The 26,340-nt window shown below is 37.1% G+C and overlaps 1 protein-coding gene across 2 annotated transcripts in view; it reads left to right on the top strand.

Annotated features, from left to right (window-relative positions):
- The window catches only part of PEAK1 (pseudopodium enriched atypical kinase 1), a 290,178-nt gene that overhangs the window by 148,702 nt on the left and 115,136 nt on the right, over window positions 1–26,340 (top strand). Inside the window, exon 5 of one of the 2 annotated variants that reach the window (XM_081292595.1) lies at window positions 16,960–17,029. The exons of the other annotated variant lie outside the window; for it this stretch is intronic. The gene's annotated coding sequence lies outside the window, so the exon portion shown is untranslated. The remainder of the gene's footprint in view (window positions 1–16,959; window positions 17,030–26,340) is intronic. 2 annotated transcript variants of the gene reach the window in all.

Raw genomic sequence — 26,340 nt, 5'->3', positions numbered from 1 at the left:
GATCCTTGGCCCATTTGTTGATTGGGTTATTTGTTATCTTATTGTCTAATTTTTTGAGTTCTTTGTATACTCTGGATATTAGGGCTCTATCTGAAGTGTGAGGAGTAAAAATTTGTTCCCAGGATGTAGGCTCCCTATTTACCTCTCTTATTGTGTCTTTTGCTGAGAAAAAACTTTTAAGTTTAATTAAGTCCCATTTGTTGATTCTTGTTGTTAACTCTTGTGCTATGGGTGTCCTATTAAGGAATTTGGAGCCCGACCCCACAATCTGTAGATCGGAGCCAACTTTTTTTTCTATCAGACGCAGAGTTTCTGATTTGATATCAAGCTCCTTGATCCATTTTGAGTTAACTTTTGTGCATGGCGAGAGAAAGGGATTCAGTTTCATTTTGTTGCATATGGATTTCCAGTTTTCCCAACACCATTTGTTGAAGATGCTATCCTTCCTCCATTGCATGCTTATAGCCCCTTTATCAAATATAAGATAGTTGTAACTTTGTGGATTAGTCTCTGTGTCCTCTATTTTATACCATTGGTCCACCCGCCTGTTTTGGTACCAGAACCATGCTGTTTTTGTCACTATTGCTCTGTAATATAGTTTGAAATCTGGTATCGCTATACCGCCTGATTCACACTTTCTGCTTAGAATTGCTTTTGCTATTCTGGGTCTTTTATTTTTCCATATGAATTTCATGATTGCTTTATCTATTTCTACAAGAAATGCCGTTGGGATTTTGATTGGCATTGCATTAAATCTATAGAGAACTTTTGGTAATATCGCCATTTTGATGATGTTAGTTCTGCCTATCCATGAACAGGGTATATTTTTCCATCTTCTAAGATCTTCCTCTACTTCTCTCTTTAGGGTTCTGTAGTTTTCATTGTATAAATCTTTCACCTCTTTTGTTAGGTTGATTCCCAAGTATTTTATTTTTTTTGAGGATATTGTGAATGGAGTGTTTTTCCTCATTTCCATTTCAGAAGTTTTGTCGCTGATATACAGAAATGCCTTTGATTTATGCATGTTGATTTTATATCCTGCCACTTTGCTGAATTCATTTATTAGTTCTAGTAGTTTCTTTGTAGACCCTTTTGGGTCTGCTAGGTATAGAATCATGTCATCTGCAAATAGTGATAATTTAAGTTCTTCTTTTCCAATTTTTATGCCTTTAATTTCTTTCGTCTGTCTAATTGCTCTGGCCAGTGTTTCGAGAACTATATTGAATAGCAGTGGAGATAGAGGGCATCCCTGTCTTGTTCCGGATTTTAGAGGGAATGCCTTCAACTTTTGTCCATTCAGAATGATGCTAGCCTGAGGCTTAGCATAGATAGCTTTTACAATGTCAAGGTAAGTTCCTGTTATCCCTAGTTTTTCTAATGTTTTGAACATAAAGGGATGCTGTACTTTGTCGAATGCTTTCTTATCTTTAAGTCTATTGATGTGGTGAATAACATTTATTGATTTCCGTATGTTGAACCATCCTTGCATCCCAGGGATGAATCCTACTTGATCATGGTGCACTATTTATTTGATGTGTTTTTGTATTCGATTCGCCAGAATTTTATTGAGGATTTTTGATTCTAGGTTCATTAGAGATATTGGTCTGTAGTTTTCTTTCTTTGAGGTGTCTTTGTCTGGTTTCGGAATCAGGGTGATGTTGGCCTCATAGAATGAATTTGGAAGAGCTCCCTCTTTTTCTATTTCCTGAAATAACTTGAAAAGTATTGGTATTAATTCTTCTTTAAAGGTTTTGTAAAACTCCGCTGTATACCCATCCGGTCCTGGGCTTTTCTTGGTTGGTAGTCTTTTGATTGCTTCTTCTGTTTCATCCATTGATATTGGTCTGTTCAGATTGTGTGTATCCTCCTGACTCAGTCTGGGCAAATCATATGACTTAAGGAATTTATCGATGTCTTCACTATCCTCTATTTTATTGGAATATAGGTTTTCAAAATAATTTCTAATTGTCTTCTGTATTTCTGTAGCATCTGTTGTGATATTGCCTTTTTCATCCCGTATGTTAATAATTTGAGTTTTCTCTCTTCTTCTCTTCATTAGCATGGCTAAAGGTCTGTCGATCTTATTTATTTTTTCGAAGAACCAACTTTTAGTTTTGTTAATTTTTTCAATAGTTTCTTTTGTTTCAATTTCATTGATTTCCGCTCTGATTTTAATTATTTCTTGCCTTCTGCTACATTTGCTGTTGTTTTGCTCTTCCTTTTCTAGGGCTTTGAGTTGGAGTGTGAGCTCATTTATTTGTTGGTTTTTTCTTTTTTTGAGGAATGACCACCAGGTGATGAATTTTCCTCTTAAAACTGCTTTCATTGTGTCCCATAGATTCCGATATGTTGTGTCTGTATTTTCGTTTATCTCTAAGAATTTTTTGATTTCCTCCTTTATGTCTTCTGTAACCCATTGATCATTCAGTAATATATTGTTCATTTTCCATGTGATGTAGGATTTTTCCTTCCTTCTTTTATCATTGATTTCCACTTTCATTCCATTATGATCAGATAAAATGCATGGTATTATCTCCACCCCTTTATATTTACTGAGGGTTGCCCTATGGCATAATATATGGTCTATTTTTGAGAAGGATCCATGTGCTGCTGAGAAAAAAGTATAGCCATTTGATGATGGTTGATATATTCTATATAAGTCAGTTAAGTCTAGGTTATTGATTGTGGTATTGAGTTCTATAGTTTCTTTATTCAACTTTTGTTTGGAGGATCTGTCCAATGGTGAGAGAGGTGTGTTGAAGTCTCCCATAATTATTGTCTTGTGGTCTATTTGATTCTTGAATTTGAGGAGAATTTGTTTTATGAATGTCGCAGCACCATTATTTGGTGCATAAATATTGATAATTGTTATGTCTTGTTGTTGAATGGTTCCTTTTAACAGTATATAATGACCTTCTTTATCCCTTTTGATTAGCTTAGTCTTGAAGTCGATTTTATTCGATATGAGGATGGCCACCCCTGCTTGCTTGCGAGGACCGTGTGCGTGGTATATTTTTTCCCATCCTTTCACCTTCAGCCTGTGTATGTCTTTTCCAATCAGATGTGTCTCCTGGAGACAGCATATTGTTGGATTTGTTTTTTTAATCCATGATACCAGCCTATGTCACTTTATTGGAGAGTTTAAGCCATTAACATTCAGAGTTACTATTGATATATGGTTTGAACTTCCATCCATGTTTGATTGTTTATCCCTTTTTTAAAAAAATTTTAGTTTGTTTCTCCATAATTGTCTTTCTCCTTGCCCTCTGTCTTTACTGAGGCACTTCCCACTGATGGTTTTGGTTATTGTTTTTCATTTCTTCTTCGTGTAGTGTTTTGCTCAAAATGCTTTGCAATGCTGGTTTTCTGGCTGCAAATTCTTTTAACTTTTGTTTATCATGAAAGATTTTTATTTCGTTGTCATACCTGAAGCTTAATTTTGCTGGATACAGAATTCTTGGTTGGCATCCATTGTCTTTCAGTGTTTGAAATACATTGTTCCATGACCTTCTTGCTTTCAGTGTCTGTGATGAAAAATCCGTTGTTAACCGTATTGGTTTACCCCTGAATGTAATCTGTCTCCTTTCTCTTGTAGCTTTTAATATTTTCTCTTTGTTCTGTATATTGGATATCTTCATAACAATGTGTCTTGGCGTTGGTCTACTGTGATTTTGTGTGCTCGGTGTCCTGTATGCATCTTCAATTTGTATATCTGTTTCCTTTTTTATTTCTGGAAAGTTTTCTGTAATTATTTCATTCATCACGTTACTCATTCCCTTGGTTTGAATCTCTGTACCTTCTTCTATCCCGATGACTCGTAAGTTTGGTTTCTTCATGTTATCCCATAACTCTTGGATGTTTTTCTCGTGATTTTTTACCAGCCTTTCTGAGTTGGCTAGACTCTTTTCAAGATGGTATATTTTGTCTTCATTATCTGACGTTCTGGTTTCTCCTTGCTCCACTCTGTTAGTGATACTCTCAATTGAGTTTTTAATTTGGTTTATCGTTTCCTTCATTTCTAGAATTATTGTTTGATTATTTTTTATAATCTCTATCTCCTGATAAAGATGCTTAACTTCTTCTTTTATCTGTTTATGGAATTCATTCTCAATGTGTTCTTTCGCTGCTTGAATTTGCTGTCTTGTATCCTCTTTAAGGTTCCATTCCATCTGTCTAAGGTGTTCCTTGAGTTCTTTATATGACCATTTTTCTGATGACTCTAGGTCCTCCTGAATATTTAGGCTGTCCTGCATTGTTTGTACTCCTTTTCTTCCTTGTTTTTTGAAGCTGCTCATGTTACTTCTTGTTCTGTTTGACTGCTGAGTTACTGTTTACTCCTATAAATTAATTTGATGCTTGGGAGGAAAGGTATTTGAAGGGAAGGGAAGAAGTCACTAAAGAGAATGAGAGTGGGCAGGTAGAATTCAAGGAAAGGGGGGATAAGAAAAATGAAAAGACTAAAGAAGAAAAAAATAGGAACTATAAAAGAAAAAAATTTAAAAAAATAATAATAATAATTAAAAAAAATTAAATTAAAATTAGTAGAAAAAAAAATTTAAAAAAATATTTTGTAAAAAAAAATTAATAAAACAACAAGAAAGAAAAATGAAAATGAAAGAAAAACCCAAATAAAAAAAAAGGGAGAAAAGAAAAGGAAAAAAAAAAGAAAAGAAAAAAAAAACCTAATAAATGCCGTCTTAGAGTTTGATTAACTTCTCTTCCAGTAGATGGCGCTGTGCCCACCAGGTCAAGTTTCTCCTGTCAATACGCGGGAACCAATCAGTGTGCAGCAGCTCCTCCCAGTCTGGGCGAGTCTCCAGTCCTGAGTGTCTAGGGCCTCCTCTTGTGTCTAGTCACTTCCCACTTTTTCTCTAGCCAGGCCCCTCTCACCACAATACTGGCTACACGCCAGGTCTGCTGCTCCCGGGAGCCCTGTTTTCATGAACGACTGGGCACACTCTTCCAGTTTGCCATTCACTCAGACCCTAAGTTTGTAGAGCTTGGGGCTGAGAATCCTCAGCGGATTTTACTTGCCCTCCGGTATCCACTTCCCCGTAGCTGGTGCAAGAGACCTCAGCAGTCAGCCCTGGTGGGAGCGGTAGTTCTGCGCCGCGGGTCCCGCACCACCTCTGATTCCCTCAGGCTGGCTGTAGCACTCACGGGAGAGCTGGGAGGGGCCCTTACAGGAGAGCTGGGAGGGGCCCTTAAGGTTTCCCCGATGTGTGGAGAGGGAAGGCTAGGGGCTCACACACCTGTAGCTGCCGGTTTCAACAAAGTTATCTCCTCCGCAGCAGTCTGATGACGTCGTTTCCCTTTGCCGGGGGACCAATGCAACGGGTGGGTCCTTCTCTCCCAAGCCCCGTTTCAAACCTGTGGCCACTACTTATGAAGGCTCGGTAGGCATTTACCTTCGTATGATGGGAAGGGCTGACCAGTTGTTTCAGCCAGATGGATTAATGCCGATTCATATCTGTTTGTCTGCGGGAAGCAGGTGATCGGGAGTTTGAATTCAGCCGATCAGGGCTCAGTGCGTGTTCTCGGATCACTTGGATTTTAAATTGTCACTCATCTTATCGGCTGTTTCATTTAATTCGGCAGCTCATTCGCGCGGTGAAGAGTCTGCTCTATGGTACTCCGCGGGAGGCGGCGGCGGCAGCGGCGGCGGCAGCGGCCTTCGGGACCCCCGGGGAGGGGGTGCGGGTTGGGGGAGGGGAGGCGGCGCCTTGGGGGCGCGCGGGCTGGGTACCGGACACGCGGGAGAGCGGGCGGGGTGGGGGAAAGAAATTGAGATCTAGATTTAGAGACTGAGCTTGGGAGGAGAGACAGCTGGGGAGAAGCAAGGCGGAGAGGCGGAGAGGAGAAGGAGATGGGGCCGATAGAGCCGTGCAGCTGGGGCTGCAGCCTTACTCGATAGGCAAGTTTTAAAAATAATAAAATTGTTTTAATTACCAGATTAGAAGAAATATTTTAAGTTGATCTATCTAGTGCTAGCAAGAGTTTGTTGCAGATAACTTTTACCTATCTCCTAATGCCGCTGCAGTGTTCTTTGCCCTTCACGATTGTTGTTCAGGTAAAGGAAATACATGAACCAAAACTTAAAGGCAAGTCAATACATATCATATTTAGGGAATGGTTATATAGTTCTTCATGATTAGAGGGTGGTGGTTGAAGGGACTGAGAGAGAGAGAGCTGAAAAGGTAAATTGAGTTAAAATTGTGGAAAATTTTAAATACTCGGAACAATTAGGTTTATTTCCCATGAATATTGAGGATTCATCAAAGGCTTCTGATCTGTGTGATGATGAATGGTTTAGAAGGGGAGACATTTGGAGTAGGAAGATCAGTTAGATGTCAGAGGCAGTTGTTTAAATATGAACTAAGCTAGTGAACATAAGTTTGTCAAAGAGAAGGCAGAGTCAAGAAGCTTGGAACAGGGCTGACCATCACAAAATCTGGCATCAGGTACTTAAAGGGAGTATTTCCAGCTTGCCCTGTTTATATTTGAGAGCAGTAAAATTTACCTGATGCACTGGATTAGAGGAGAGAGGGCTGAGAGAAAGAAGAAAGGGGAGGAGAGAAGGGTGGGGCATGGGGGCAGGAAAGATGGTGGAATGGGATGGACATCATTACCCTAGGTACATGTATGACTGCACATATGGTTAACACTACATCATGTACAACCAGAGAAATGAAAAGTTGTGCTGCAGTTGTGTACAATGAATCTAAATACATTCGCTGTCATAGATACCTAATTAAAATAAATAAAAAATAAATTTTAAATAAATAAATAAATATTTTTAAAAGATTACTCCTAGTTTTAGTCTGGGCAGGTAGGTGAATGGTGGTATCTTTCACTGGGACAGGAAGACTTTGCATACCTGGATGCCAATAATTCTTTTGAGACCTTGTTTCATATGAGATGTCCCTTAGACAAGAAGGCAGCTGTGTAGAGGAGGCTAGAATTCAAAAGAAAGATATGGTCTAGAGATAAAATTTGAGAGGAAGAAGCATATAAATTTGATTGTGTCCAAAGCCATGGGACTGGACAAAATCACTTAGGAGAGAGAAGGGAAAAGGAAGAAGGGAAAAGGCTAAGGAATGTTCATGGTCGCTTCAACATTGAGAAATCTAGTATTCAAGAAGCCCGTGAAACATAATGAGAAGGAGGTAGCCAGTGATGGAGAAAGACTTCTGTCCCAGAAGTCAGAGAAGAAATTATTCCAGGAAGGACAGACTGGCTTTGGGGAAAATGTAGTCCTTAGTGACCTTAAATCGCAGAGTTTCAGCAAAATGATAGAAAAAAATTCCAGAATGGAGTGGGTTGAGAAGAAAATGGATGGAGAGAAATGAAAGGGAATCTTTTAAAGTAATTTTTTCTGGAAGGTAACGGCACAAATGCAGTGGTACCTAGAGGGGAACATGAGTACAAGGAGATTATGGTACTTTCATATGCCAGTGAGAATTATCCAAAACCCAGAAATCGGTGATGCTGAACAGAAAAGAGGTATTGCAGGAACAGTCCTTGAGAAGTCACAAGTAAATAGAATCCTGGCCAGAAATTGTGTTAGTCAACTTTCTGTTGCTGTGACAAAATAACCATATATAAACAATTTAAAGGTTATTTTGGCTCATAGTTTTAGAAGTTTCAGTCAATGATCAGCTGGCTTTGGGCCTGTGGCAAAGAAGTACATCACAGTGGGGAGTTCATGGTAAAGTAAAGCTGCTAATCTTATGGTGTCTGGAAAGCAAACAGAAAGAGAATGGAGCCTGGATCTTAATTTACCCTTCAAGGGCATGCTCCTAAGTGACCAAACTTCCTCCAGTTGGGCCCACTTCTTAAAGGTTCCACTATCATCCAATAGCACCACAGGCTGGTGACCAAGCCTTAAGCACATGGCTTTTGGGAGACATTTAAGGTTCAAATTATAACAGAAGAATTTAGGAACAGTGAACATTTCTTCCATTGTAAAGCTAGAGAAGATAAAAGTGTGTGAGAGTAGATTGTTAGGTTGGTAAAATTTCTGGGAAGATTAGATAAAATTCATCTGAATGGATTTATTTTCCCACTGAAGTATGAGGAAAGGTTATCAGTAGTTAAGTTACCTGGGGAAGGGATGTTGAATGGAAAAGACAAGTAAATTCATGAAATTGTTATCTTAAAATGGCAAAGTAAATATATAGAAAGAAATGATTTGACTCTGACATTAAGTCCCTATTTGAGATTTGTGGCAATAGATTTTAAATGAGCACAGTTAGCACAGTTGTGTGGTTTCTCTGTGGCACGATTCATTTGCTCAGAAGCAGACTTGGGGTAAGCTGATGGTTAAGTTGTTGTTTTACAAGCAGAGGAAAGAAGGAGCAAGAGAGTGTCTGAAAAAAGAAAAATAATTATTTGTGGAATTTAGTCTAGGTAAAGAGGAAGGGTAAGAATAATGATTAGGGGCTGGAGTTATAGCTCAGTGGCAGATCGCTTGCCTAGCATGTGTGAGGCACTAAGTTCAATTCTCAGCACCACATATAAATAAATCTTATGGTGTCTGGAAAGCAAGTAAATAGCACCACAGGCTGGTGACCAAGCCTTAAGCACATGGCCATTGACAACTAAATACAGGTCCATTGACAACTAAAAAAAAATTCTTTTTAAAAGAATAATGATTTAAAAGATAAGGGTAATGATTTTATATCTTGCTGGGATCCAAGAATTGTTGAAGAAGGAATCATATTCTAAGCAAGCATACCAGGTGAAACTGACACATGTGGGCTAATATCCGTTTTCATTCAAAGTTCACATGTCTGTTTAAACACAGTGAGAAGTGCATATAAGAAAATAAATTTATATGAGTATATGGCAAACTATTGATCATCAAGACTTTAGTAGTGAATAGGATTAATAAACAAAGGAAATGGATATACCAATTGTTCTATTATAAGGTTAGCTTTTGAAACATGAAATGTACAACTCTTGTATTACACTTGCATGCATTACAATTTTTCGCAATTATATTACTCAAATATCTAACAATCCATTTATTCCTGACATTTTAAAATCTATATTATATATTTCAATTTGACTATTTTTTTATTTTTTTTTTGTTGTAGACAGACACAATATCTTTATATTATTTATTTATTTATTTTTGTGTGGTGCTGAGGATCGAACCTAGTACCTCACTCGTTGCTAGGCAAGCACTCTACCACTGAGCCACAACCCCAGCCCTAATTTGACTATTTATGTAAGTGTGAAAGTTGTACTGTAAAAAGTGTTTCTAGTGAAAGAAAATTTTTTATTTTTTTTCCAGCTAAATTTGGGCAGTTTATCAAACTAAAGATGTCATCTTCAACTTCCCCTGTTATACCTAATTTTATACTTGAAGCTTGTTCTCAGTTGAACTTTGTCTTTAATTTTAGCTGCCTCCTTTGCTTTGGGAAGCCATTGTAGTTTCCTGCATTGAATTAGTTCTGTACTTTTCTTGGAAAACTTGATGAAAAGTGGACTGAGTAGACTAAACCACTTGAGATTCTTTTTCATTGGAACTTACTTATATGTAGATTTTCACACAGTTCATTTCTAAGCTTCATTGAAAAAAAATGTCATGAAATTAGTGGGGCCTATTACAGTTTTTCAATTTATATTATAAGAAGGGGTAGAATGTTTTCCCCCAAAATCTGTTCTCAATTAATCATAGCTGGGGCTGGGGATGTGGCTCAAGCGGTAGCGCGCTCGCCTGGCATGCGTGCGGCCCGGGTTCGATCCTCAGCACCACATACCAACAAAGATGTTGTGTCCGCCGAGAACTAAAAAATAAATATTAAAAATTCTCTCTCACTCTCTCTCCTCTCTCACTCTCTAAAAAAAAAAAAAATTAATCATAGCTGTTTTATAATGACTTTGGTGGGGATTTTTTTCAAGTAGCTTATATCATTGTAGATTTACAGTAACGATTAGATGCTTTTGAATAAGTACCTTGGGATTATTGTGTATATTTTTGATGCTTTTTCTGAGGAGTTTAAAACTATTTCTAAATGTTATATATGAGCAATCCTGGGCTGGACTTAGAATACAAACAAAGCACATAATGAAGTACCTTAGTCTTTTTAGGTGTTTATATTGTGCTCCTAAATTTGCTTTTCATTTTATACTAGTATTGCATGCCATAAACAAAATTATGCTGCTGGCTGTTTTATAACTATATTATACGCTTTGTTTCTATCTTTTCTGTGCTGTTTCTCTTCCAGCTTCTTTCCAGTTTTCCCTTCCAGCTTCTTTCCAGTTCTGAATAATCTTTCCTCAGTAAAGAGTCCTCTCAAATGCTGCCGCCTACATGGCATTTTTGCAGACACCTTCTTCGCATGATAAGTACCCCATAATGGTACTTACAATGTGTCCTTTAAATGTTGATATATTTTATATTATCCTCTCCCTTAGTTGAAATTACTCAAGAGCAATATATTATTTTAATAATCTTTGTGTATACTAGGTTATTCCTGGCACAAAATAGTGTGTTGCACTTAAAGATCAGAAACAGCTATAGTAAAAGGATGTGTGACAAAAATGGTCAGAAGTAAGAAAACAGGTAATGACAGAGTGATAATGATGAATTATTGGAGAGAATAGAATTTTGCATTGAGCTTCATGCATGGGGATCCTAAAGTAAAACCAATCAAAATGGGGGCTGTGAGAATGATAAATTCCATTTTTAAATGGCAGTTTTCTTTAAATAGGTAGATATACGAGGGGATTTGACATTCTTTTATGCCCTGTCTCCACTCATTTAACAGAGTTACATTTCCTTTTGTTTTATGAATGAGATAGTCTTTTCACACCACAAACATACCAGAAAATTCTTAAATGTATTCTTAGAGTAAGGATGTCTCTGTAGATAAGAACTAGTCACATTATGAAAGATGGTAAACACCAATGAAGTATTCTGTCCAATAGTCTTTTTAAGTGTAGTAGAAAGGACTTAAGAAAGGTATATCTTATTTGGGACCTTGGAGATTGTTTTCTTTTTCAGCTGCTTGGCAACTGAGCTTTGTTAAATACTCTAGACTCTCGTGGAATGATTTTCTAAGATTCTTCCTGTTTCAGAATGAGGAAGTAGATTCTGAAGGGCTGCTAGAATGAGAATCTTTGGAGTAACTTGATAATAAAAGGCTGTGCTTTCCAAGACCTAATTCGTATCCTAAATCATAGAGAAGTCCCGAGGCAGACCCAGGTTGCCAAGAGGGGGAGGGCAGACCCAGGTTGCCAAGACGGGGAGAACAACTGTTCAGACTATCAAACAAAGGACCTGGAACCAGGACTAACCTTTCCTTTGGGGCCTAGGTTCTTCATTGGCTTTCAGGGGCACATAAAAATGTTTTAATGTCTTTTTAAAGATTTCCTTAAACCCTTTAGAATTTTACAGAAAAAAATATCATTTAGTGTTGACCAAAACGCTTTAATATGTGACATTTAACATAGTGTGTCTTCATACCAAAGCAATCAAAATGCAATTTTTAAATTTTTTCTGGGGGAAGACAAAATGTCAAGAGCACACAAATGCCATTAATGGAGTCTTCCCAAGACCTGTTCATCCTCTTAGGGTTGGTGTTAGATTGTGAAAAAGCACAAGTTCTAGGGGCAGATGTGAGGTATTTTAATCCAGTTGTTCTCTCTCTCTGCACTTCAGTGTCTTCATCTGTATGATGAGGAGTTTGGATCAGGCCACCTGTTAGGACCTATGCCAGTTAGACTTTCTTAAAATAGATGATATATCACATGCTCTGGACAAATTCCAGGCTAAAATAGATTATCGAACATTGTGAACTCAAGTCTGTAATAACTTCTATAAAATAGCCTGATAGCCACTCTACATTTTTGTGAATCCTGTAAGAAACACAAGATCAGAAATGCTACAACATGAGGAATGTGATAGTGTAATGTAACTGGTAAAAGATTTGCGGTAGTACAATGCCTTGTATGTTGTAAGTGCCCAACATATATTGATGGAATGGGCAAAATAATAATGTATATAGAATATTAGCTTATTTTCTTCATCAAAAGAAAAATATATTTACTAGAAAAACCATTAAACTAAGAGATTTTTTTCATTATTTATTCTTTACAGAAAAATACCATAAAATATTTTGGAAATGATTATATCTCAAAGGGTTTAAGTCTCATTTCTACAAATAGTAAGATTCTGAATATTAAGCCTAGAACTCATTAAATTATGTTTTGTACTTATTTCTATAATTTTACTTTTCTCTAATACAAAATATGTGCTATATTAGAGCAATATTTCTCTTCTTCTACCTATAATTTGTCTATTTTTGATGTTTCTTCCACAGTCTGTGTGGTTTTTTTAATCACTTTTACTACCTCAACTCTCTTATGTGCTTAGGGATTTCATACTGATGGAAAATGGGAAGATTTAATGGATGCCTGCAAAATCTGTAGTTAGAAAGAAATTTGTTGAAAAATAAGCACAGTTTTTTAGAACATAATGATGTTCTGACAGTGACAGACTGCATATATGGCAATGGTCCCATAAGATTATATTGCCTAGTGATATCCCGACCTTCTCAGTTTGTGGAAGTACACTCTGTGCACCTAACAAACATTTCTTACAGTACAGCCCTGTCATTAAGCCACGCATGGCTATATTACAAAATGACAAAGAAATTCCTTCTAGATTGTCCTGTTTTTCTTTATCCAGTCTAGTAATAATTACATGTTCTCAGGCTGAGGATGTAGTTCAGAGGTAGAGAATCTGCCTAGCATGAGCCAGACCCTGGGTTCAATTCCCAGTACTGCAAAAAACAAAAACACATTCTCCCCTTTTGGTGTACATTAGAAACACCTGAACTACTTCTTAAAAATGAAGATGTTTCAGCTTTATCTCAGACCTGCTGCTTTATTTATGATTTATGAGGATGTAGTCCATGTGTCTGTATTTTGAAAAAGATCCCAGATGACTGTGAGAAGCACTAAAGGTTGAGAACTACTGCAGTGTAGTAAAATTGAAATATAGACTCTGAGGTGAAATATATCTGGGCCCAGAGTTCAGATCTGCCACAGTCTAGGTGTATGATCCAGACCTAAGGCAAGGGTGCACGTCAAATTACTTAATCTCTCTGAGCTTCATTTTCCTTGATATAAATAGGGTTGGCAATATTTTATAAACTAGTGGAGGGATTAAAGGAGATAGTAAATGAAAAGTGCTTCTCATATCCTAAGTGGCAACTATTGTTATTCCAGTAGAATGAAGGCTTCTTCAGTTTTCATCTTGACTTATGAAAAATGAAGTGTTTCTCAGGGATCCTTTTTCTACATCCAAAAGAATGTTTATGTAGAACTTCCTCAAGATACCTTTATGTATTTTAACACACACACACACACACACACACACACACACACTCTCTCTCTCTCTCTCTCTCTCTCTCTCTATATATATATATATATATATATATATATATATATATGCATATATATATAAATTTTAGTTGTAGTTGGGTACAATACATTTATTTTATTTATTTATTTTTATGTGGTGCTGAGGATCAAACCCATTGCCTTGCATGTGCTAGGTGAGCGCTCTACTGCTGAGCCACAATCCCAGCTCCTTCTTTGTCTTATTTTAAAAACAAAATATTGATGTGCCACGAACTTGGGACAAAACCTGCTAGTTGCTAAACCATAGAACAATGGGTTTTTGTCAATGAAAGAAGATATGAATGCCTAATTATCCATCATCATATGCTTATGTGGTCAGTGTCTGGATTTCTAAATGATAATGTTTCAGATTTCTTTTTAAACATCTCAGATCAAAGAAAGGTTTCGTTTTGTTTTTCTTGAAATGTCTTCAGACTGTTTAACTAGCAATGTAATGAAAAAAAAAAAAAGCCACGAGAGAAAAGGAGAAGAAAAGAGCTACTGTTCTATTTTCTAGTAATGGTCTTTCCTGACTGTATAACATTACCCACATATCCTTTTATTTTCAGTTGCTACAAACTTGACAGAATTGAAATGAAAGTATTAGTTTCTTTTTTCTTAAAGATTGATTGAGCTGGGCACGGTGGCTCATGCCTGCAATCCCAGCACCTTGGGAGGCTGAGGAGGAATATCACAAGTTCAAAGCCAGCCTCAGCAATGGCGAAGTGCTAAGCAACTCAGTGAGACCCTGTCTCTAATAAAATACAAAATAGGGCTGGCCCAGTGGTTGAGTGCCCCTGAGTTCAATCCCCGGTACCCCCTACCCCTTAAAAAAATATACCTTGGTCATTAGCAGTCATTCAATTGGGCACATTTGCACCCATTCAAAAGAAGGAAAAACTAAGACCCATGAAGGAAGGAATAGTAGTATTCCCAAAGCCTTGAAATAGATACCCAGTGCTCCCCTAGTAACTCTCTGCCCCTATAATCACTTGTGAATAAGTCCCAAAATCCAAGCTATGCAACCAAGGTGGCAATGTCATGTCCTGATAAAGAATCAACCAGTGGACAGCCAGACTCAGACATACTGGAGTTCATAAATGCCTGAATCCAAGGCCTCATTCTGTTTAAAGCCAGAGGACCCTCCTCTACCCCAGGGCTCTCTAAGCTGACAGGAGTCTTGCTCAGAAGGTCACAGCTGGGCTCTGGAGACCTAGGAGAGAAGTAGTGAGAGGCAGATCCCATGGTCTCCATGCTCCCTCCAAAACAAGCAGCACACCCAGTGCCCATCTTCTCCTGCTCCCACCAAGCGGATAGCTCTAGTCAGACACCCCACCAGACCTGCATTCCCACCTGCCTGCAAAATTTGTCCTCCTGGAGGGTGGAGCAGTCTGCATTTCAATCACCTGGGCTCCAAATCTCAAGTCACCCCCCCCCAGAGCCTTCTCTTACCTTCCACCCATCCCCACAAGTCCCCCCCAAAGCTACCAAGTCTTACCTGACTTCTTCCATCGTGATCTGGCCTAGATCTGCTCTTCACCTGGACCCTTGCACCCATTTCCTGCCTGGTCTACAGCCCCAACCTCTTTCTCTCCAACTCACACACTGTCTGCATTTTATTTCCAAATTATGAGGAAGTCGCCCCTATCTTGAACTCTTGTGGTGAATCACCATTATTGAAGAAAGCTTGGGCTCCTGGGTCTGGAACCCTGACGTTCCTTCCCTCTTCTCCCTCTTATCTCCTGCTCTCGTGCCCCACTCACCCCCCCTTGCTGGCCCATCTACATCACATCCTCGTTCCCTTTCTGAAAACCATCATCTTTTGAAATCTCTTCTCTCATTCAAGGCCAAGTGTCCTCCTCCTCTTTGGGATTTGCCTAACCATGGTCCCTACTCTGGGCTTGTATGTCTATATTAGCAAATGTCATACCCTTCATCAGATACACATGACCTTCATTCCAACCCCTGCAGAAACCATGGAACCTAATAACCCAGGAATCTTCAAGTCTGAGAAAAAGATGGAAGCTGGGATATTCCCCTCCATTTGTGATCTAGCCCCCTGTTTTCCAGGACCAGAAAAGATACTACCCCTAAGTGATAATAAAGACAATGAAAATGGAGGAGGGCAGCAGTCAACATTTGTTGGGCACTTACTATTTGTCAGGCACTAATCTTAGCACCTTGTATGTATTTACACCTCATAAAAGCCCTATGAAGTAGTTACTGGGATTATGCCCGTTTTACAGATGAGGAGACCGAGGCACACAAAGTTGAGAACTTTGTTATACATGGTAGAGCAAGAATTTGAATGCAAGCTGGGTGTGGTGATTCACGCCTGTAATTCTAGTGGCTCTGGAGGCTGAGGGAGGAGGATCGCTAGTTCAAAGCCAGCCCCAGCAAAAGTGAGGCTCTAAGCAACTCAGTGAGACCCTGTCTCTAAATAAAATACAGAATAGAGCTGGGGATGTGGCTCAGTGGTCAAGTGCCTCTGAGTTCAATCCCCCCACTCCACCCTACACAAAAAAAAAAAAAAGATTGATTTTGAATACTTAAACCATAATGGTAGACACAAGTATTTAATTTACATGAATCTTGCCTAGCATTTATCAAGGCCATGGATAGCTGCATTCTCTTATGAAATGGTCATTTACATTATCTTCTTATTGAAGAAGCTTTGTTTATTTACTTTGTTGTGTTTCATCACGGAGTATAGTGCATGTATTAAATGTAAACATTGCAAGTACTAGAGATTATATATAACATCATGCTTGATGTAGACCTCCTATTTCTGTTATTTCTAGGATTGCCATTTATGTAAATTATACACACACACAAACACACACACACACACACACATACACACAGTTTGAGCATCCCAGATCCAAAATCTGCAATGCTCCAAAATTTAAAACATTTTGAACACTAACAAGATACCACAAAAGGAAAATTCTATACCTTGAAACTTTGTTTCCTGTATAAAATTATTTAAAATATGGTATATAATAAATTATCTTCATGCTATACGATATAAATATATGAAGCATAAGTGAATTTGTGTTTAAATTTGGGTTGCATCCCCAAGTTACCTCATCATGTATATATAGATATTTTAAAATCCAAAACAATCTGAAATTCAAATTCTTCTGGTCTCAAGTATTTTAGATAAGAGATGCTTAACCTGCTTTTACATATATTTTTGTCTCCACTCAGATTGCAGCATTGCATATTCGTGGGTCAGAATACTTTCTAGGAAAATTTGATGCCACAACTGTTTTTTAGCAGCAACTACAATAGACAAGTATACAACTAGATGAAAACAGTTTTAGTGGCCTATAACTTAAGAGATCTTTTGGCCATAAGAAGTTGGAATTTTGGGGGCTGGGGATGTGGCTCAAGCGGTAGCGCGCTCACCTGGCATGCGTGCTGCCGGTTCGATCCTCAGCACCTCAAACAAACAAAGATGTTGTATCCGCCGAAAACTAAAAAATAAATATTAAAAAAAATTCTCTCTCTCTCTCTCTCTCTCTCTCTCTCTCTCTCTAGAAGAAGAAGAAGAAGAAGTTGGAATTTTGGCATTGTGATTTATCTGCATAACCATTCTAGTATAATATCAGTAAGTGACTTAAAGTGTCTATTATATCAGGCTCCATGTTAACATACAAACAAAAAGTGTCTTAGAATAATGTAGGTGGGAAATAATCTGGAGATAATACAATGCAATTGCAAGGTAATAGCCACACACTAACAGGAGCAGTGTTGTGTGATGCTGGAGAGCTCTAACTCTGTGATCCTGGGAAACTTAATTCAAGTGTTTCTGTTTTCTCATCTATAAAATAAAAATAATCATTGACTTGAAGCATAGAAAATTTTGCAACCCAAAAGGTAAGAAATTTGGGTTCAATATACTGAATAATAGGGTACTGATACCATCAGTTATTGGTGACTAGTTCTGCTTCTCCACATGTTGAAGTTTGAACATTAGAGAAGCACGCCGAGGCCAGCATATAAAGCAGGGCTTATTGAAAAAGGGGTAACATAGACTTCTCCTGGGAGGGAGAAGGGGACCATAGCTGGTTTCCAGGTATCCCCAATAGCGAAGTATTCTGCCCCTTTTATATGTCCTAGGCTTCCTTTGTTCTCCTGCCCTTTTCCCCTTATCTTTCTCCTTCCTGTGTATGTGACTAGGCCTAGGAAATGCTCAGTGGAATGGCTAGAAGGTGGGAAAGAGGGCTGGGGTTGTGGCTCAGCGGTAGAACGCTTGCCTAATATATGTGTGAGGCCCTGGGTTCCATCCTCAGCACCACATAAAAATAAATAAATAAAATAGAGATATTGTGTCCAACTACAACCAAAAAAAGAAAAAAAAAAAGAGGTAGGATACAGGTGGGCTGAAGGAGGAAGGGCAGGATGGACCAGCCCTGGACACACTAATTTAAACAACCTATAGCTGCTGTAGGGAGGGACAATTCCTGGGACTGGTTACCTTGGCAACAAGTTGGAGCAGGGGCAGGTTCTTGATAAGAGTGGTGGAAGGGCTCTAGGAATTAACATTTCAATCCTTCAGGGTCAGTCTCCAAAGGATTCACTCAAAATTGGCCTCCTTGATCTGACCTGACTTGATTTACCTATCTATGCTGACTGCCTGTCTAATTCTGGTTTGAAAATTACATGAGGAACATTATTTTAATGACTGCATATGGATGGAGTGTGAGAGTCTAGTCACAAAGATACCAGCTGGGAGTCTGCCAGAGCAATCTAGATGTGAAAGGTGAAACTATGGAAATGGAAAGAGATAATCAAGACCAAAGGAAAAAAATCACTGTGAAAAACAAAATCATCCAAATTTCATGATGGATTGGATGTTTTAAAACACCCCTCTCCCTACAAATGGCATCATTCAGCAAAAATCTTAGAAAATGCTGGTGTAGCAGCTCAGTGAAAGTCTTCTATAAGTGCTGTCAGAAGTTATAAACTCTAGGGACTCCAGCTGATAATGTGTGCACTCACTCACAGCTTCCTTTACCCCTTTGTACACTAGAGCACATCAGGAAATATTGGCTTATCCCTGTAGGAAGTATCTTCATAGGAGTTGCTTACTGAATGAATGCCTTTGTTTACAACTAATTGACCCTTCTCAAAACAGCAATTTTTTAGAGCTTACCCAATTAGGCAGACTTTACCCATCTGATAAGTCAGAGACAAATCAAGCTCAACAGTCATATTGGAGAAAGAAAAGAAAGCACAGAAGGAAGGCACCATTATACAAAAGAACAATAAACCAGTAAAAAATAGGCAATTAAGAAAATGTTATTATAATTTGAACATTGAATTATACCACTGATCCTTTTCCTGCATTATATTAACAGGCTGAACCAATCTTTTTTCAGTCCTTTTTGTAGTGGAGTGTAAGGATTTTCATCAATTGGAGAAGAGTCTGAAATTAGAAACCAGAAAGTATCACAATCTCTTGATCTATTTTAACTTAATATCAATGATAAAATAAGAAAATGACTTAAAATTGGTTCGTGAGAATTCCCTTAAGAAATACCCAAAGGAGTGAACTTTGACTCAGAAATAGTCTTCATTGTTATTCCATGAGTATTTGATAAATCTAACCAATGTAAACAAATAAGTAAAACCAAGTAATCTCTGAAATGAGACTATAATTTTCCCTTTAAAATTAATACATTGATGGGCTGAAGTTGTAGCTCACCTGCCTCTTACGTGTGAGGCATTGCGTTCAATTCCCAGCACCACATATAAATAAGCAAATAAAATAAAGGTCCATCAACAACTAAACACATATTTTTTAAAAAATTAATACAGTCTATAGCCAGGTGGGAGTCTAAAGCAGGAGGAACACAAGTTCAAATCCAGTCTCACAATTTAGTGAGTCACTGTTTCAAAATAAAAAAATAGGGCTGGGGAAAAACTTAGTGGTAGATTGCCCTACTGCAGTACCCTAAAAATAAATAAACATACACATTGTCAGATCTTTTTTGTTGCTGTTGTTTTTAATTTGTTCTCATTAGTTATACATGACAATAGGATGCATTTTAACACATCATAAATAGATGGAGTATAACTTCTCATTCTTCTGGTTGTACATGATATAGCGTTCCACTGGTTGTGTAATCATATATGCACATAGGGTAATAATGTCCAATTCATTCTATCATCTCTACCCTACCCCTGTACCCCTCCCTTTACTCTCCCTCTGTCTAATCCAAAGTACCTCTGTTTTTCCCTGCAGCCCATCCCCCCCACCCTCGATTGCTTATTAGCACCCGCATATCAGAGAAAACATTCAGCCTATGGTTCTTTGGAATTGGCTTATTTCACTTACCATGACTGCTCCAGTTCCATCCATTTACCAGCAAATACCATAATTTCATTCTTCTTAAAGGCTGAGTAATATTCCATTGTGTATATATACCACATTTTGTTTATCCATTCATTTGTTGAAGGGCACCTAGGTTGGTACCATAGCTTAGCAATTGTGAATTGAGCTGCTATGAACATTGATGTGGCTGTGTCACTGTAATATGGTGATTTTTTAAGTCCTTTGGGTATAATCCAAGGAATGGGATAGCTGGGTCAAATGGTGGTTCCATTCCAAGTTTTCTGAGGAATTTCCATACTGCTTGCACCAATATGTAGTCCCACCAGCAATGTATGAGTGCACTTTGTTCCCCACATTATCACCAACATTTATGGACAACAGATTATTTTTTAAGTATCTAGCAGAGCTACTATTTTCAGTGAAGAGAGGAATATGTCAATAGTTTTATTTTAGTTTATATAACTGGATGGTGGTAATATTATTTACTTAACATATTTAAATAAGCATTGTCTCTATGAGCAAATACATACTACTCTTCTTACTATTCTTATTTGAGTATTGATTCCCAATATAAAAGAAGTTACTTTCACAAGATCTTTTGTCTTGACACAAGAATTTATAATTCCCTTCTGTTAGCCAAGTATTAAAGACCACTGCTCAAAAACAAAACAAACAAACAAAATGTGTTTTGTGAAGTAGTATCCAGGTTGCTTGCTTTGAAAGTTAAATCATAAGGAAAACCTTGCTTATAAATGCACTTCATCCCCGTGAGACATATCTTGGCTCTAATTTCTAAAGCAAATTTCTGTCAAGGCATGTGCTGCTGTTTTTCTGTTGATACTCATATAGAAGCTAAAAATGAGGTAGTGAAAGGCAGAAGGTCAAACCAGGTCCCTTTCCAGGTTGGATTGAAAGAATGGAGTAACTATTTCAAAGTTTGCTACAAAAGTAAAAGTTATTATAACAACTTACAGTGTTAATCAAATGATGAAAATGCATAAAAGTATTTTGTTTCTGGAAGCTTTGTTGTCTGTAGGCTAATTTCTACTTCTTTATAACAGTTTTGGCAATCATTTAGTCATTATTAGCTTCATTATTATTGGACTTGGGTATGTAACTCAGTGGTAGAGTGTTTAGCATATGCAAGGCCCTGGGCTTAATCTTCAACACCAAAAAAAGAAAAAATGAGAGAGAGAGAGAGAGAGGGAGGGAGGGAGGGAGGGAGATATTTTCAAACTTCCATGTACTTCCATGTACTTATTAAACCAGACTGATTTGTGGTTCAAAAGTGGGGCCTGAGACCCTGCATTCCTTTTTCTTTTTTTGCAGTAGTAGGGATTAAACTTGGGGGTACTCTACCATTGAGCTACACCCTCAGCCCCCTCCCCCACTTTTTTTAGATACCTGGTCTCTATAAATTGCTGAGGCAAGCCTTGAACTTGTGATCCTCCGACCTCAGCCTCACAAGATGCTGGGATTACAAGCAAGTGCCATCATGACCAGCAAGACACTATAGTTCTAACAAGCTCACAGTGTTACTGCTGCTTCTGGTTAATTGGGTTATAATAATTATTCATTTACTTATTTTTAGTTGTAGAAGGACACGACACCTTTATTTGATTTATTTATTTTCGTGTGGTGCTGAGGATTGAACCCAGTGCCTCACTCATGCTAGGCAAGCACTCTACTACTGAGCTACCATGGACTTGTAGTGTGTCATATTTTGAGTAGCAAATCTAAATGGTTGTTCTTGTTACTTGTAGTAGCTGTTTCCTTACTCTATTTGGCTTCTTTGCCTATAAGATTATCTTTGTGTACTGTTTATTTTGCCACTTTAAGCTGTTTCATAATGTTTATTCTTTCTTTGGCAAAGAAAATTCTCCCTGGAAGACATAGTGGGAACTCCATTATTTGTTTCAGGGCTATAGTGGTATGCCTCAGAGGAGCCTGTTGTTGCTTCTCTTTGCAACAAAGACCTGTTGATTAACAGAGATTTTCCCATTTAACTAGGGTTAACTCTGAAACATGGGTTTTACAGTAAGACCTGGATTGTGTGACATTGGGAAAGTTACTTAATTTCTTTGATCTTCAATTTCTTAGTCTAAAATAAAAATAAAATGAAAATTTTCTTAGTAAAATGCTAAGATTGTTGGAATAATTAGTGATTAGCAACCATTTATATTAAACACCTGGTGTAGTATACTAGATCCCTATAGTATGATAGGAATTTAACAGTAGTTAAGTATTGTTGCCAGTGAATGGAATGAAGAAGCATTAAAAACTATTTAATTTTTGCTATGTGAGGCATTTCATTAGCAATGTAGTTAACAGAGAAAAAAATTGTGAATTGTTTTCTGTGAAAGAAAATGAAAGATTATGTTTTGATTTTACTGTTTGTTATGTTTTTGATGGTGCTGAGGATTGATCCCAGGGCCTTGTGCATGCAAGGCAAGCACTCTTCCAACTGAGCTATATCCCCAGCCCTTTATGTTTTTGCCTTATTTTGTTTTTCAAATGTGTGTGTGTGTGTGTGTGTGTGTGTGTGTGTGTGTGTGTATACATATGTCCATGTGATTACTTTGGAAGACTAAGAGTCACATCATCTTTTTGAATGTCCATTAAAACCCTAGTGATTCAGAAGAGATTAAATTTTAGATTCTCAACTTTATTTTTTTAAAAAGGAAATTAATTCCATTTTATCCTAACTCACCTGAATTTTTTAGGCCAAATAGAGGCATTGTTGCTGTAGATTTTTCCTGAGTACTTTAGTATAGAGGAGAATCATCAGGAACAACACAGCTGGTACCTTGAGGAACATGACATAAAATTGGCATTACATGTAAGCCTATGAAAGACAACAGTTGTTCAGTTACTAATCTTTTCAGACAGAGCCTTTGATTTGGCCTCAAACTACTGCAAATTATCATAGAAGTATTTTTATTTGCTGCCAGAATCCTTCACAAAACTTCCTAGTACATTCTGAAATGCAAGCATAGAGGCTATTATGATTTTTTTTATTTCCTTTTTACCCTTGCATTAGATAGTTTTCTTATAGTGGGCTTAAAATGTTTGCTCAGTTAGACGCTACATAACAGAGAGTCTTTCCAATAGCACATGTGTTCCAGGATCACCTATTAGCTATATTATATCAATGAGAACTCTAGCTGATGGGGTATTCATCTGTAAGAAAATATTCTCTCAGTACCCCTGGGCTTAGCAGTGCAGATCCTCACTATCATTTGTCTCACTTCAGAGCTAATTGAAATCAGCCAGCCTATGTTTCAAAATATCCTACACATACTACCAACCATCTGGCTGCTCACAAATGATAAAGACATTTAATATAAAACCTGGTTAATGCACTACCCTCTCACCTCTAGAGAACAAATCTTGCCTAGGACACACATAGTCTTACTTTAATATCAGTCTATAACGGGACAGTCATTTGGGTCCCCAAACTCATAACAATTTGGTATAATCCTTCCCAAGTGACTAACCATGTGATCGATGTTCAGAATGATCTTTACCAAGCTCATTCAGAATGGCAATGACAGAGCAGAAGGTTTATGTATGACCACCAGGTCTAGAATATCTAGAGTACATTGCATGTGGGTAAATGACTTATGCAACTGTTTTTAGTAACTTGTTGTTATTTTCTCTGATATAACAATAAATATTGAATGAAATATATGCTTATGGTAGAAAATTTGGAAAATAGATATTTCTATTTTGTTGTTAGTCTTTAATTCTTTAAAAATTAGGTTTGTGTGTATTTTTAGTAAAATCAGATTATTCTATAGGTAGTTTTTATCTTCATTTTAAACCTAGTAATATTTTATGAATTTTTAAATACTAGAGATTGAATTTGGGGTGCTGAACCACCAAGCTACATCCTCAGCACTTTTATGTATTTTTAAATTTTTAAAGACTGAGGCTGGCCTGAATTTGTAATCCTCCTGCCTTGGCCTCCTGAGTCTCTGAGATTACAGGAGTATGCCACTGTGCCTAGTGAACATTTTTCATTTATGTAATCATTTTAGTAACTGTCATTGTATACTATCTTAAATTCCCTACTGTGAGATGTTTAGATCGTCTCTGTTTTACCTATCATAAGTTAATACTGTTGGAACATCAGTAGAAACTTACTTATGCATACAGATTAATCATTGAGCAGATCATTGCTTTTCATTAAGATAAATTCTTAGAAATTAATTGCAAGATCAAAAGACATGTAAATTTTTTACTTGCTTTGTTTGCTTTTATTTTGTTTCATTGTATGTTTTAGGAATAGTTTTACATATATTGCCTTATCATTCTTGAAAATAATCACACATTGTTTGTACTTTCCTTAGAAAGTACAATAGAATACTGTCTAACCAACAGTGAAGCATAGACTATTTTTTCCCATTTTAGAACAATTCGACAGATGATTAATTGGTTTCTCATTAATGTTTTAATTTTGAATTCTATGAATTTTTGTAAGGTAGAATATTGGTAAAATAAAAATTATTTTTGCTAAGATGTTTAGGAAAAAACACCTGTTCTAGCCATGCATTAATAAAAGTTTTATCTTCCTTAATCCATGTTCTAGATGATAATTTCTTTATTACAGGGGTTCAAGTTCTCTCTAGAGGCATAGAGACCTTCCACACCCTTGATACATCACAGAAAAGAATTTAAGGATACATCAGGTTTTAGCAAAAGGAAGAGCTTTATTAAAAAGTGAGTGGTGAAGATGTGCATTCTCAGAGCAGAATATAGGCTATCTCCAGAGTGAAATATACGTCCAGGGCTTACTGTCAAAATCCTTATTAGCTTACATGATTAAGTAGAATATGTATGATCCAAAAGGCTGGACTTCCCTCAGAATTAGGAAGTATTAAGCAAAATCATGTTTCCTCAGGAGGGAGTCTTGTCAGGCATGGAGCTTTCAGCTTACATCAGTGTCTCTGCTGGTCAGATGGTCAATTTGATGATCAAGCCAGAGGGTCTTGGTCCAATCAAATGTTGGCCCCTAGCTTCATGGGGATAATGGTCTCTTTCTACCTCTTAGGCTTCTTTGCCCAGCTCGTGGCTCAGGAGTCCAGGAGTTACCCATTCTGCATTCCAACAGCGACATTTCTCCTTTACAGATTGATTTTTGTTTTCCATTTTCCCAAATTTCTATCTCAGTAATAAGCAATAGGATTGTAGCTTTTTAATGGCATTAAGTTTGTTATGCTTCCTTGAAGCATCTGAGTAAAAGTTGTTATTTTAAACCAATTAAATGTTACCTCATAGTACTTTTTAAATAATTTTTTTCTTTATTTTTTAATTTTAATTTGTTAAATATGACAGTGGAGTGCATTATAATTCATATTACCCATATAGAGCACAATTTTTCACATCTCTGATTGTACACAAGTAGAGTCACACCATTCGTGTCTTTCATAGTACTTTTTTATTAATTGTATCTTTTAAAACCTAACAATTTTACCAAGATCTCCATAATCTTTTTACAAAATTTCTCATGAAGAATTTCTATTGCCAGTCTTTTCGCTGAAGAACCATTCTTTTACCCATTTATCTTACTAGTTAATCATGGTCATCTCTTCCTACCCATCACCAACCTTTATTTTTTTCTCTCTGGTCTTGCTGGTAGTTGAACTTAGGATCCCCACCCTCCTTTGAAAATCAAAAATCCAATTACATTTTGCTCTTGTCATGCTTAAATGCTAACCTCTGATTATATTATTAATATATTTTATATTATTTAACAGTTGGAAATATAAAAGAATTGCCTATTAATAAATGAATTTTAGTATGTAAAATTAGGGTAGTTTAAAATTATAGTAGAACCATTGAATTAAGAGTCTTAATTAGTTAATGAGGGTAAAGTACTTTGAAGATAGTGAGCACTTTTTAAGTATTATATATTGTTTTTCTATGTGGTAATGATAGCTTGAAAGTCATTTTCGCTTTTTTAGTATCTCAATCAAACAGAGTTTAGTCCTTTTCTGGTCTTCACAGTCCAGACCCTTTACTGTGTAAGAGTGCTGCTGAGAATGTAGCATGAAGAGCCCTATAATTAGGTCTGCATTAATGGCACCTTTACACCCAAGTAGGTTTGGTAAATAAGGTTGGTTTTAAATTCCTGCCTATATAGGTGTAGCATGATTAAAGAGCAGTTATTTTAAGGTGTTTGATATTAGAGCCCTTAAAGCCCCAATCTGTAATTGTCACCAAACAAACCAGTCTCAAAGAAGTAGTATTACATTGATTTATTTTTATAAGTTCTCACTATTAAATAGTGTGTATACTTCCTGCCTAATAATAGTAAAGTTTAATATTTTTGTGATAATTCAGATTATTGAAGAATTTCAAGATCATCAATCAGTCATTTGCTGAATTAGTTCCATTCCTTCCTTTCTATTCCCTCTGCCACTAACCTAGTTAAGACCCCATTACCTTCCCACCTGCACTTCTGGAACAGCCTCCTTATTAATCTCCCTACCTCCAGTTATTCTCTATATTGCAGTTCATTTTATATAGTGCTCACAGATTAATCTTAATCTAAAATATAGATATGATTATATTATCTT

The sequence above is a fragment of the Spermophilus citellus genome, assembly GCF_964194105.1.
Source record: "Spermophilus citellus genome assembly, chromosome: 4".
Classification (NCBI taxonomy): domain Eukaryota; kingdom Metazoa; phylum Chordata; class Mammalia; order Rodentia; family Sciuridae; genus Spermophilus; species Spermophilus citellus.
The sequence above is the reverse complement of the archived record's forward strand: the minus strand, read 5'-3'. Positions and strand labels throughout refer to the sequence as shown.